The sequence below is a fragment of the Diuraphis noxia genome, unplaced genomic scaffold (assembly GCF_037042655.1).
Source record: "Diuraphis noxia isolate RWA-SAM2 unplaced genomic scaffold, SU_Dnox_SAM2 contig0002, whole genome shotgun sequence".
Classification (NCBI taxonomy): domain Eukaryota; kingdom Metazoa; phylum Arthropoda; class Insecta; order Hemiptera; family Aphididae; genus Diuraphis; species Diuraphis noxia.
In genome coordinates this window covers 74630689-74643215 of record NW_028301712.1, presented here as the reverse complement: position 1 = coordinate 74643215, position 12527 = coordinate 74630689, and the positions used below count along the sequence as shown (strand labels likewise).

Below are 12527 nucleotides of genomic sequence, written 5' to 3'. Positions count from 1 at the left end.
GATGGAAGTGCATTCGAAAACAATGCAAAGCATATTATATAAAAATTGGTAAGATAACTAAATTTATAATAATTAAAGAGCGGTTATTTAAGTTCTTTAATGCTTAAAATATAATGCTAATATGTTCTTAAAAACGCTAAAATATATATATACGACTAAATTATGAAAATTATTAAGGACGGAATTAGTATATACCTTTTTTTAACTGGGACGGAATTGGTATATACCTTTTTTTTAACAGGGACGGAATTGGTATAAAAAAATGTTCTCGGGACGGAACTCGGATGCAGCTCTTAGCAAAAACATAAAGTAGCGTTGTTCGGGACGATTTTAACACAATTTATAGACTACCTACTATAAACTACTTGCACTTAAATTAAGTTAAATTATGATAACAACTAACGTGTGTAAACAGTGAAATCTATATTTATGTTTACCTATATAGTACCTACGACCTACCTACTTATATTATGTACCTATAAGTACCCAGTGGTGTACCCAGTGGGTTTCCACCCCCCCCCCCCCCAACCACCAAAAAAAACTTTTTATATTGGTATTTTATCTTCTGTGATACTGATTATTTTTAGAGTAATTTTTTTTTTTGCATTTTTCGCCATACAGTGGCGCACTAGATAAATTTTTTTCAGGTGTAGCGAGAAATGGGGACTTATCGATTCCGCCAGTATCGACTCCGCCAGTTCAGGTAGTCTAAAAACAACCTATCGATTCCGCCACCTTCCAATTTTAACCTCAGCCTAGCAAATGCTTAAAAAAATAATAATAAATTTTAATATAAATTAATTTAGTCAAATATATTTTTTATAATATGATGATGAAAAACTAATGCAATGTGAATTAATATATATGTAAAATAATACAATATACATAGTTAAATAAATAAAATCGATAGGTTGTTTTTAGACTACCTGCACTGGCAGAATCGATGCTGGCGGGATCGATAAAACCCCGCGAGAAATAATTTTACCTAGTAGAAACACAAAAAATAGTGTAATACCTAGTTTGAATTACACCAAAATAAGTATAACAGCTAATATTAAATCTTAAAAGTTTATATCTCCAAGAAGAAAATTAAGACGATAATAAAAAATTATGCTCTATGGACTATAGGGGTTTTTTAAGTACCTATTATAAATTTCTACTTTATACTGTATAATATATTGTATATACCCCTTACTTTTTTCCTACCACAATATGCTTAAATTATACTTAAATACAACAATTGTATTTTATTTATTACATACTAAGTAGGTAGGTAGGTAAGTATTATACCTATCTATACGGCTATGTACCCAATATAACTATCGCAGTTGGTATTGGCGTATTGGCACTTTATTTATCTACGAAACATAAACTTTTCAATGGTATGAAATAAATAAAATATACAAAATATAATTTTTTAAGCCAATTTTCTCTCCTATTGTTTTTTTTTCGAACACGAGGCCCTGAAACCTGACACCTGCATGCTCTTTACCACTAAGAACGGCTTTGTCATCAGTTACTATACAATATACATACATACTTAGATTTACTACAGCCTTGTTGTCAAATAATATATGTCTACTTACAACTGTTAACTACAACTATACGTGAACCTAATTTTTATAAGAATTATAGTTTCTAATAAACCATAAATTGTAATAATTGTTTTAATCAGCTATATAAAGTGTATTACTATATATATTATATTATACCTAGTTTTATTTATGTTAAGCCTTATAAGCAAATAAAATACTGCAAAACAAAATTGAATATCATAAAACAAATTACAAAATATAAAGCGAATTTAAATCATTAAAGCTATTTCATGAAATGTCTGTAAAAAGATGTATTTTTTAATTTTTTAGGTTTCGTACTTTTTTGGAAATATATTTTTGCAATTATTATTATCTTAGCGAAAACTGAGCATTTAATTATTAGGTATATATCCCGTATCTCGATCATTACCTTGCTATTATTATGACATTACTAATTATACAAACATTATGATACATTTGAATATTATCGGTATTTTATACCCTAACTACAAGTCAATAGTCATGCCACATATCAAATGACACTTATTGCGCAGTAAACTGAAGTTAAGCGAACGTTATAACCCGTAAAATATTATAATGTTTCCGTCTTACTAACGCAAAATCCCAGAGCGAATTTTTAGTGAAGAAAAATTTATTATTTTTAATAATAGAGTGAATTGAAATATTATAATATTCGGTTAAATATTGAAATGTATGTCTAATCTAGATGCGCATCTAAAGAGTTTATATACATATATATATATATATTTTTTTTTTTGAAACCAAGTTAAGAATTTTTTTTAACTGTAAATCTTTGTAAATATTGTTCAATGCTCATATCTACCTCGTTTCAAAATAATAATACCAATAACATCTCTTTGATAAAAGTGTTGTTTTTAGATTTGATGATAGAAGTCATGAGGTCAATTCACTGCGTAGTATTATAAATAACAGATTATAAACGAATTCTTCATCTTCTTCATGTAAAAATGTTATGGCATTGATAAGACGGATATCAAACATGCGGAATAACGTTATTCAAATTAAAAACATCCAAAATTATAAAAATTATTAATGCAGTTACACGAAAATGTTGTAGATTTTTAGTTCAAATAGTAACGTCAAACACAAATAGGAAAACGATAATTGATAACACACAAATGTTGTACCTAATAATGAAAAACGAAACTTTTTCAAATAAACCCGGCTGTTAATCATAATATATTATGTAACTTATAAATTATAATTGTAGTAAGTATTAACTACTAACTATCAATATTGTCATGTTTATTGCTGTTTAAAATACAAAGAAGACGTAGCACTATAGCATTTGTCTTAGTCTTAATTCTAAAATGTGCGTAACATAGCAAATGTACACCCAGGAGATCAAGTGTAGCTTCATTAATTTAAAATTTAGACAATGTTCTTACCATCATATTTCATAATAGGTCAATTAATTCTAAATTTCAAACTAACAAAACTATATTATACTATACTGTCTACGCTATAATTGATCTGCTGAGTGTAAATTTGCTTTATCACGCACTTGTAAGGCGGAAACAACAAATGCTAATGTTATGTCCTCTAAAGGTTTATAATGTATAGGTACTTGCGCTTATTAAGTACTTTACTTGAAATGTTTAGAAACGGTCAATAACTTTATATATTTTTTATTTACCTAGTTAAAATATTTATACACTTTATATTATGAATCTATCCAGCTACCATTATATAATATTTATATGAATAATATATTCTTCAATACAGCTATGTGCCAATGTAATTATAAAACTTTAATCATATTGTAATAGTATATAGTCGTTAGTCTAATAATATTATAGGGATGGCTATACCTTATTAGCAGTAACGGGAAATTTAGGTGATCAACTAATAGGCATTTAAATTGATTATAGTTTTGGTTAGGTATCTATACATAATACATATTATCAATATGATTATTATATGTGCTATGAAAACAACAAAATTACGAAAAAAAAATCTATATTTTGGCACATAATATCATAATCTTGGAGATATTATTTTATGGTAGTGCCTAAAAGAAGTAGTCAGACGGGCATTTGTTTTCTTCGTCTTACAAACGTACAATTTGGAAAGTTTAACTTTTAAAATAATATACCTACGTGTTATTGTAATTTCTAAAATTATACCTCTTATAAAATTTAAAGACAAAAATATTATATGAGGCATCTCTAATGATTTTATTGATATTATTATAATTATTTTTAATTAAGTTATGAGCACTTTTAAATTGTTTTTTTTTTGTGTATATTTTAAATGATCATAACTTACTTAAAAATATACCCTATTGATAATATTCTTTCTTTAAATTTTAATATTTTAAAGATGTAAATTCAATCTAATTCTAAAAATTATAGAGTAAAATGTATTTTTGTGGACTTAAAATTTGCCATGTTGTACGTTTGTATGACAAAAACAATAAATGCCCGTGTGGAGTCCTCTCAAATATATATATTATATATGTGGTACAGCCATAGGTATGTCCTGCAAAGTGTAAGATATGGGTACAAATGTTGTATTTATCAATAGACGATGATTGAATGTTTATTTTATTGCACACCTATTTGTATGATGCTTTTCATTTATCTGAAATATACTTTAGATTCATATTTTTCACGAGTTATACAAGTTTAATTTAAATATGATTTCCAATTTCGTTAAATTTTATATCTAAAGGTAGGTATTTGTATTTTATAAAATATTTAAAGAATATTTGAATTCTTTCTCATTTTGTAATGTTATAAATTTTTATTTTTTATTCAATTTGTATCAACTTCGACCAAAGTTACTATAGTTAACTTTAACCAATACAATTAGGTTTGGGTAATTAATGATAGATGTTTGTTTAATTGTTTCCATGTTGCAAGCATCGTATCTTAAACATTAATTATTATTATAGGTAATCATAGTACCTAGACTGTTTTGAACAAATGTTGTCATTGAAAAAATGATGTTTGGAACATTGTAACAGAGTACATTTTGTAATTTTTTACAAGGCTAATTCCAAAAAATATGTACACGATTTGGTTTTAGTAGAAATAGAAATGTAGAAACAATATATTGTACTTAGCATTATATAATATATTTAAATCTATTTGTTTATTTTATATTATGGAATTAAGCATCGTTAATATTATTTACTCCGATTAATTGATACAAACGTCTTATATCTAATGTAGGTAATAATAATACCTAGTTATTATATAAATTTAATTCAATGACACCACGATCGTAAAATTGTGACATTAAAATATGTAAATTGTTTATTTTTTGTTTAATTTTATGGCCATTTTGCATGCCACCATGCTCATGCAGTACCTATATAATATCATACTGACTATAAAGATATATAATGTATAACAGACAACTGTCATTACTTCTAAGGTACTTCAATACGACTGCAAAATATTTGTCTAAAGAAGAAGCAAGCTCTGAGGCTCATATCTCATAAATTAATTTTTATATTTTATATGGATACAATAATATACCTATAATATTTCAACGTAACCACTTATTAGGAAGGTATACGAGTATCGTACACATATCGTATGAGTATATTATATTAAATAATATTATGTTAGGTATATTCCAGCTATATTTTTACGTGTTGTTACATAATTATTATATTTCTGTAACGTATACAATATAATATAGGTATCTTTATTTGCTACATTCTGAATATTGTTTTTTCGTACACTAAATATGTATTTTACCGTGTTCAGCGTGTAACAAAATCAAAACAAAAACATAAATAAATGGAGGGGTTTCCTGCCGCTGCTGTAGAATAGTGCGAATGGTTCGAGTGCGCCTACCTAATAAAACATAAAACGAGTGGTACCTATGTTATAATATTATCGAGGCTGATGGTCGATGGCCACAAACTAGTAGGTAACCCCGTGTGACTGTGACATCAACAATGTTAACGATACCTCGTATGTTATAATCTGGTACTGATCGTTCAGTACCAGGTCGGATCTTCTAGTACACACATGATTGGATTTTCGAAAGGATTATCGTACCTATAACTTATCAAGTAAGTCAAATTACAATTTTTGAGTAAAAATAAATATAGGTATCTCCATTTAATAAATTATTTTTTATTTAAAAAAAAGATAAACCCTTTTATAAACTTGTAATAGAATAATAAACTTATCCAATATAGTGCAATAGGTGTTTACACGGCTTAAGATATATCTCATATTATATTTTAAACCGTAAATATTTAAAATAATATACCACACTATTTCGGATTAATTTAACTGCATCTACAACTTAATATTATAATAATGTATTATATTAATATAAAACCCAAACATAGGTACTATGTAAGTGTGTAATACCTATATTATATTAAATATCCATTTTTAGATAGGTACCCATCATGTAGTATATCCATTATTATTTATTTTCGTAAGTAGTAAGTTCCTAGGTATCTACTTCAAAAATAATTTTGTGAGTAAATTTTTCTACTTAATTGTTTTCGAATACAATATAATATAAGAGAGTCTAACTATATAATATGGTAGATGTAGTCATGTAGATGGCATTACATTAAATATATATATATATATGTATTAAAAATACACGTGCATTTAGTATATAACTGACAACTGTTATATGTAGGTATAATTATTACAACATTCGGTAATCTAAACAATAGAAATTAGTTAAGTTGTTATAGATTTAATATGATAGTAACATGTATGAAAAATTCATATTTTAATGATATTTTTAGCTGTTCAAACATGATATTTTAATAAGTCGTTTTCAAAAGAAAACGAATGGATTTCGTAACAATTGATAGTGTGGCCCAGTTTTATTAATAACCATATAAGTTGTCCGTGTGTGCGCACGCAACACGTCCTTCGTCACTTTTTTCCTTCTTAACTCTCAATACACGATTTTCTACAACTAAGAGCAAGTGTGATAGTTTATAGGTAATTGACCTATCTGTACACTGCGATATCTGAATTGCTATTATATATTTAAATTGTGATAGCCAATAATCTTATATCTGTCTATGGTATAAAACATATATTACTATCATTAGCTTTCTTTCGTCTGTATTTTTTTATAATAAATTATCGTACACAAATTTTAATAGGAAGTAAAAACAATATTAAAAAGTAGGTGCACTTAGGTATCTATATGTTACGTTTATTTACGCCAATAAAACATAAATAAGCTCAACACAAATGTCGTCTCACAGTCCACAGATGGACAGATGGCATAGGAAATAGTCTGATGAGGTTCAATAGATATAAATCCATTGCCTGATAATAAAATAAAATTTTTAGTTAAAATTGTTTAATGCAGCCACTGCAGGTATGTCCACTTCAGTCTTGCTAACTACTATTTTGTATTATTTCATTACGATGTAAGTATTTTGTGTAGTATTTATGTAATATTTTATCTAGATATATTATAATATGATGTTTAGATTGACCTATGTTCTTAGTTCTTGTTTTTTTTTTTAGCTACTTATCTAGTATATTCTTATTTAAAATGGGAATTTTATCCAACTTTTAATTGTTATTATTAGTTAAATAATAATATTAAAAAACATTTAAGTACAGGTAGATGTCCTATTAAATAGATATAGGTACCTGGTATAGAATTTTATAGTCAATGATATTGCTAATAATAATAACTAATGGATATCAATGGTCTTAAGTGTTTCAAATATTCCCATTCATTAAATATTTATAAATATTTAATTGATACAAGTTCATATCATTTTAATTTGTTATTTTTTTCTAATTAAATTAGTCGAATGAGGACGATGTTAGTTATAATGTCTTTGTATTGATTTTTATTTATAAAAGATTATTACTAATGATTGTTAAGTCGTTAAAATGTAATTATTTTGTATGGATATCTTGTTAAATTTGTAGAGACAACGTCTTATTTTATGTTTTGCTTAAACTAAATTCAATTTATATTTTTTATGTTGGTAGGTATCTACCTAAAAATGAATTAAATAAATATTTACACTAAAAGTCAAATTTAAACATAAATTAAAATACCTGGAGTCAATTAAAAGAAGAATTTTACTATTTCAATAAACAGCTTTACTGCTTTAGTTCAATATCTTCGTATTTTAAATTTTTCATCTAGTCTGTTTCATTAATGAATGGTTTAATGGTTATAGTATACATCAGTGGTTCTTAAAATGTGATATGTTGGGCTCCCTGGGCATAACTGTATTAATTAAATTCAAATTATTAAATTATTATTAAATTTCTTAATTACATTTTTATATTTTTATTCAATATAATTTGGACCATACCAATATTATGAATTATTGTTATCTGAAATAGATATTTCTGATTTTTGAGGCTCCGTAATTTTTTTTAAGGAACATAGAAGTGCTCCGTGAACCAAATAGTTTGAGAACCACTGGTATGTAGTATGTACCAGTAACAGGCTTCTGATTACACAATTTTTTTCTCAGTAGTTGTATTGAAACATTTAAATCATCTTATATAATGTTGTAGATTATTTGTCTTGTCCGTTAACATCAAGCTAGTGGCTGACTATAGGTACTAGGTAACTCACCTATATATTGAACCTGGAAAGGATTAAATTCGTGGAAGTTAAGTAATCCTATTGGCATTTTGTCTAATGGTCATTGCGCAAGTGTTTTAAAAAACTTTTAGTCAGTAATATAGTTATTTTGGATTGTTATACATATTTAAGTCAATATTCTTAAGATATAATTACTTATTATAATCCTTCTCAATAGGTTTTCAGTACTTAAGCAAATAAAATAAAATGTAGGTACTCATTAGTATAAGAATTTCATTATATTACGTCTATAACGTTATAATAATTAATAGGTAATAATAACTGTATTGAGATTTTTAAAGCATTATACAAATTGCATTACAATTATTTTTTTTATTTTGAAAAGATTTTAAACACTTATTTCCGTTTCTAAATACAGTTAAAAATTTAAAAATATAAGTACATAGGTATATAATAATTCAACTAACATTAAATACATAGGTACAATGGATGCACCAAATAGCTGATACCTATTTTTTAATGAATTAAAATATCTATAGTCATTAGTTATTCATTTATTATATTGCATATTATATATGCAAAACACACTAAATATATTATTATTGTCTTTGTCTATGACTATTTTAATAAACTGCGTAGATTATTGCATTTAACATATATATATAACTATATTTAAATCTTTAGTTTTTAAGTCTTGTTTGTCTCGCGTACAAATGTAAACACCGCTTGAAGATTATGTATAGATACTTCCGCATAATTTACGAGGACATTATTTTTTTGTATATATGTCTTGCCATCCATCACTGAAGTAATTTCTACTCGTATTCCTCATAGGTATTATTGTTTGCGGATTTTAATCAAATAGTGTATGTCACGGCCATCTTTTAAACTGCAGTTGGTGAACATTTATTTTTAAATTTTTTTTTATCATTATATTATTATATTCGTAATTCGTATGTAAGGTCGACTAGTATTGATTCTTGCGACACACATCAATGCATCATAAATTCATAACATTACGGCCCTTTATTATTTTCGGGTTTCCGTGATAGGTGAATCTCTATTTAGGCAACTTGTAAAATTAACATGCCTTTAAAAAAATACATGTATAAGTGGTATATATATCACAGCAAAAACCGATTGTGCCTAATGTTAATAAAAAAAAATCCTTCAGTGATCAACAAACTTAATATATTTTATCAAAATAATACAAAATAATTTTGTAGATGTCCTTACCTATTACCTAGTGACTATAATCCTTGCTAAAAAGTTGCGTGTTTGGTTTTGAAAACACTAAATATTCGGCCATCCATCAATGAAGCTGTGGTTCATAATGAATTAGTAATTATATATAAATGTAATATGTCAAAAGAGTAGGAACCATTATGCCTCGGTAAGATAGGAAAATTGATTTATTGTCGTGTTTATAAGTGACCTGGTAGACATAATATCGGATATCCGTAGGTATATCATCGATACCCGGTGACCCTGAGGATTTCATGTTTTCCCCATTAACATATTTTATTGAAATATTGTACTATTGCGTTTGTGTCAAGTGACATTAAATGTAGTAGATAAAATTTACAAGAAAAAAAAATTAGAATTTAGAGTGTTTGTGAAAAGAGAAGGGGTAGCGGAAAGAACGAGGCTACCCAGAGCACTTTTTATAAGTTTTCTTAAAATATAATATGAGTCATAGATTATTACTTACCTATCTAATATTGTCCTCTAAAATTCCCATTTTAAAAAATCGTAAGGCGTAATGCATAGTATTCAAATATTATGTAAATACCTACCTTACCTAATATGTATAGTTACTTTACTTACTATATAGTCAAAATATGCAAACGCTCCCTGAATAGCTGTACCTATATACAGTTAAATAATTCCGTCAACTAAAGATTTTTTTTTCCTATTTAACTTTTATAATTTTTAAGATTTTTTTAATAAGATAATATATTATTTAGAGTAAATATATTGTACTAGCTGATCCTCATGCACTTCATTGCCCGTTAAAAATACGATATGATTTATATATTTTTTTTTTAAATAGCGTTTATTAAAAATTTACAATCTATACAAGTTTTGTACAATGAGTAAATTGGAGGGAGGAATGACAATGATGGAGCGGTGGAGAGAAGCTCACAGTTGAGCTACCTTTTAATGAGTCTTAAATCTAGTTAGATAAATATAATAGAATAGAATTTTAGATGAGGTATCTGGGCCAATTTCTGTTTAGTTAGTTTATATTATCTATATATGATTTAAAATTTGTGTTTAATTCGTCGTAGCTGTTGCGACCATAATAGTTTATGGCATTTACATATTGCTTTGTAAAGGTGAAACAATTTTTAAAATTGGTATCTAATAACGAATTGATAATTTCTTATTCATCCATACTGAATTGTAAAACCTATAACAACCATATAATAAATAATATTATATTTAAATTTATGATTTTTATATATCTATTACATATTTCTATAAAAAATCTCAAGTTTGCAATAAAAAAATTAAAGGTCACTTATCGAGATAAAATATAGCCAATAGATCCATGGGATAGTGTAGCTTACTGTATAGCTTTCTGATGGTAAACAAAAATGTAAGTAGTTCCAGACATTTATCAGCCAACTAATATTATTATTTAATAGCTTGTTATATATAAATAATACACAACATGTATATAAATATACAGTTTACACGTATACATTTATTTTTGCCGTTTTCAACCCTTTAAAATTAAAATTTTGAAAAATCTTTTCTTATTATACGGTGAAAGTGTTAGAAGAACCACTATTCCAAATTTCAAGTTCGTACGTTAAGTAGTTTTTTAAATACAGTGGTCAGTGAGTCAGTGGTATTTGGATTTTATTATATACCTATATAGATACTTTAAAACGTTAAGTATTTGTATGCATGGAATTTAAAAGCTAAAAATGTATTATAGGTATACCTAGTCGTATAGATTATAAATATTATGTTATATTGGTAAATACTTGCAAACTGATGGACTTCTCGAGGTTCAGTGTTCGTCAATTACGCTGATTTATCTAGATACCTGAAATCTTAAGGTACATCTTTTACGTCGGCGAATTTATCGCAAACTAAAAAGGTATACATCATCTTTTGCGCCAGTAAATTTATCACAAATTAATGAGGTATATATCGATTGCACCAAGAAAATATAAATATTTTTAGATATGTTATTTTTATGAATTTTATTATGACGTGTACCTATACGTTAATATTATAAGTCTTTATCAAAAACCGTAAAAATTCTAATCAAACATATACTATAAAAATCATAAATATTAAAATATTAAAATACATATTATTATACAATAATTTGTTGAAAATTATAAAATATCGATATCGATATCATGACGATTATTCGTACTCTAGCGCAATATCGCCTGCGCAATTAATATAATATAACCTTTTTTGGATCTCAACATTATCCGACGCAGTTGATGTATTATTTTTATTAATCCCAAAATTAATTTTTCCTTACCTGTGATTTCTGGCACAATTGACATAATATACCCTCGTGGCTTAACTCCATGTCTTGTCCTTTACGCGACACCACCCTATATCAGGCATTTTTAAAAAATTACATTTAATTAGGATTATATTATAAAACACTACCATAATTATTACAAAATGTTCAAAATTCAAATTATGTAATCGGCAATCGTATGGTTTGATACAAAAAAAGAGTAATAACCGTTTGTTAATTCAAATAGAATTCTATTGAGTGTTGAATACTTGAATAATAACATAATAGGAAGGTACCAGCAGGTCCTATTGAAAACCTCATGAAAAGGGGAGAGGGCCAAGCAAAAATTAAATGAAGTACCTACCTATTTTACAATTTTCGTACATAAATAATACATTTATTAAAGGGGAAAATGCAATGTGAAAGGCTTAAACACCAAATACCAAACAAAATAAACTAGATATACGCCACAGCATATCAAGTTATTAAGTATACCTACCTCCCTACATATTATTATTATCAATAATATCAATTGATCCAATGCTAATATTATACTTTCATACAATTCAAGTAAATACTATTTATTTTACTACTCACTAGGAAATTGTATTATTTATGTTATTATAAACACGATTTAAATTTTATATAAACGGGAAATATTATGATACTTATATTAATGAATAATCTTCAGTTTATAGAGTAATTAATAGATTAATAATAAGCTACAAATATAAAATATATTTTTATTTACTTGTTATTGATAACTTTTATTTTTTCTGATTGAAATTTCAAAAACATGGGATTGATAGTTAAACGCATATTATAGTATAGGCACATTCATAATTTCTTCATAATATATATAATTAATAATTAGCTAGTATACATAACATAATACATATAGGTACCAACAAACAATGAAATAAGTTCAA

At 26.3% G+C, this 12527-nt stretch overlaps 1 protein-coding gene across 1 annotated transcript in view; it reads left to right on the top strand.

The window, feature by feature from the left end:
* Positions 1 to 5447: 5447 nt before the first annotated feature.
* Positions 5448 to 12527, top strand: part of LOC107162444 (ABC transporter G family member 23-like) — a 25923-nt gene continuing 18843 nt past the window's right edge. Inside the window, exon 1 of the mRNA XM_015509346.2 lies at positions 5448 to 5607. The gene's annotated coding sequence lies outside the window, so the exon portion shown is untranslated. The remainder of the gene's footprint in view (positions 5608 to 12527) is intronic.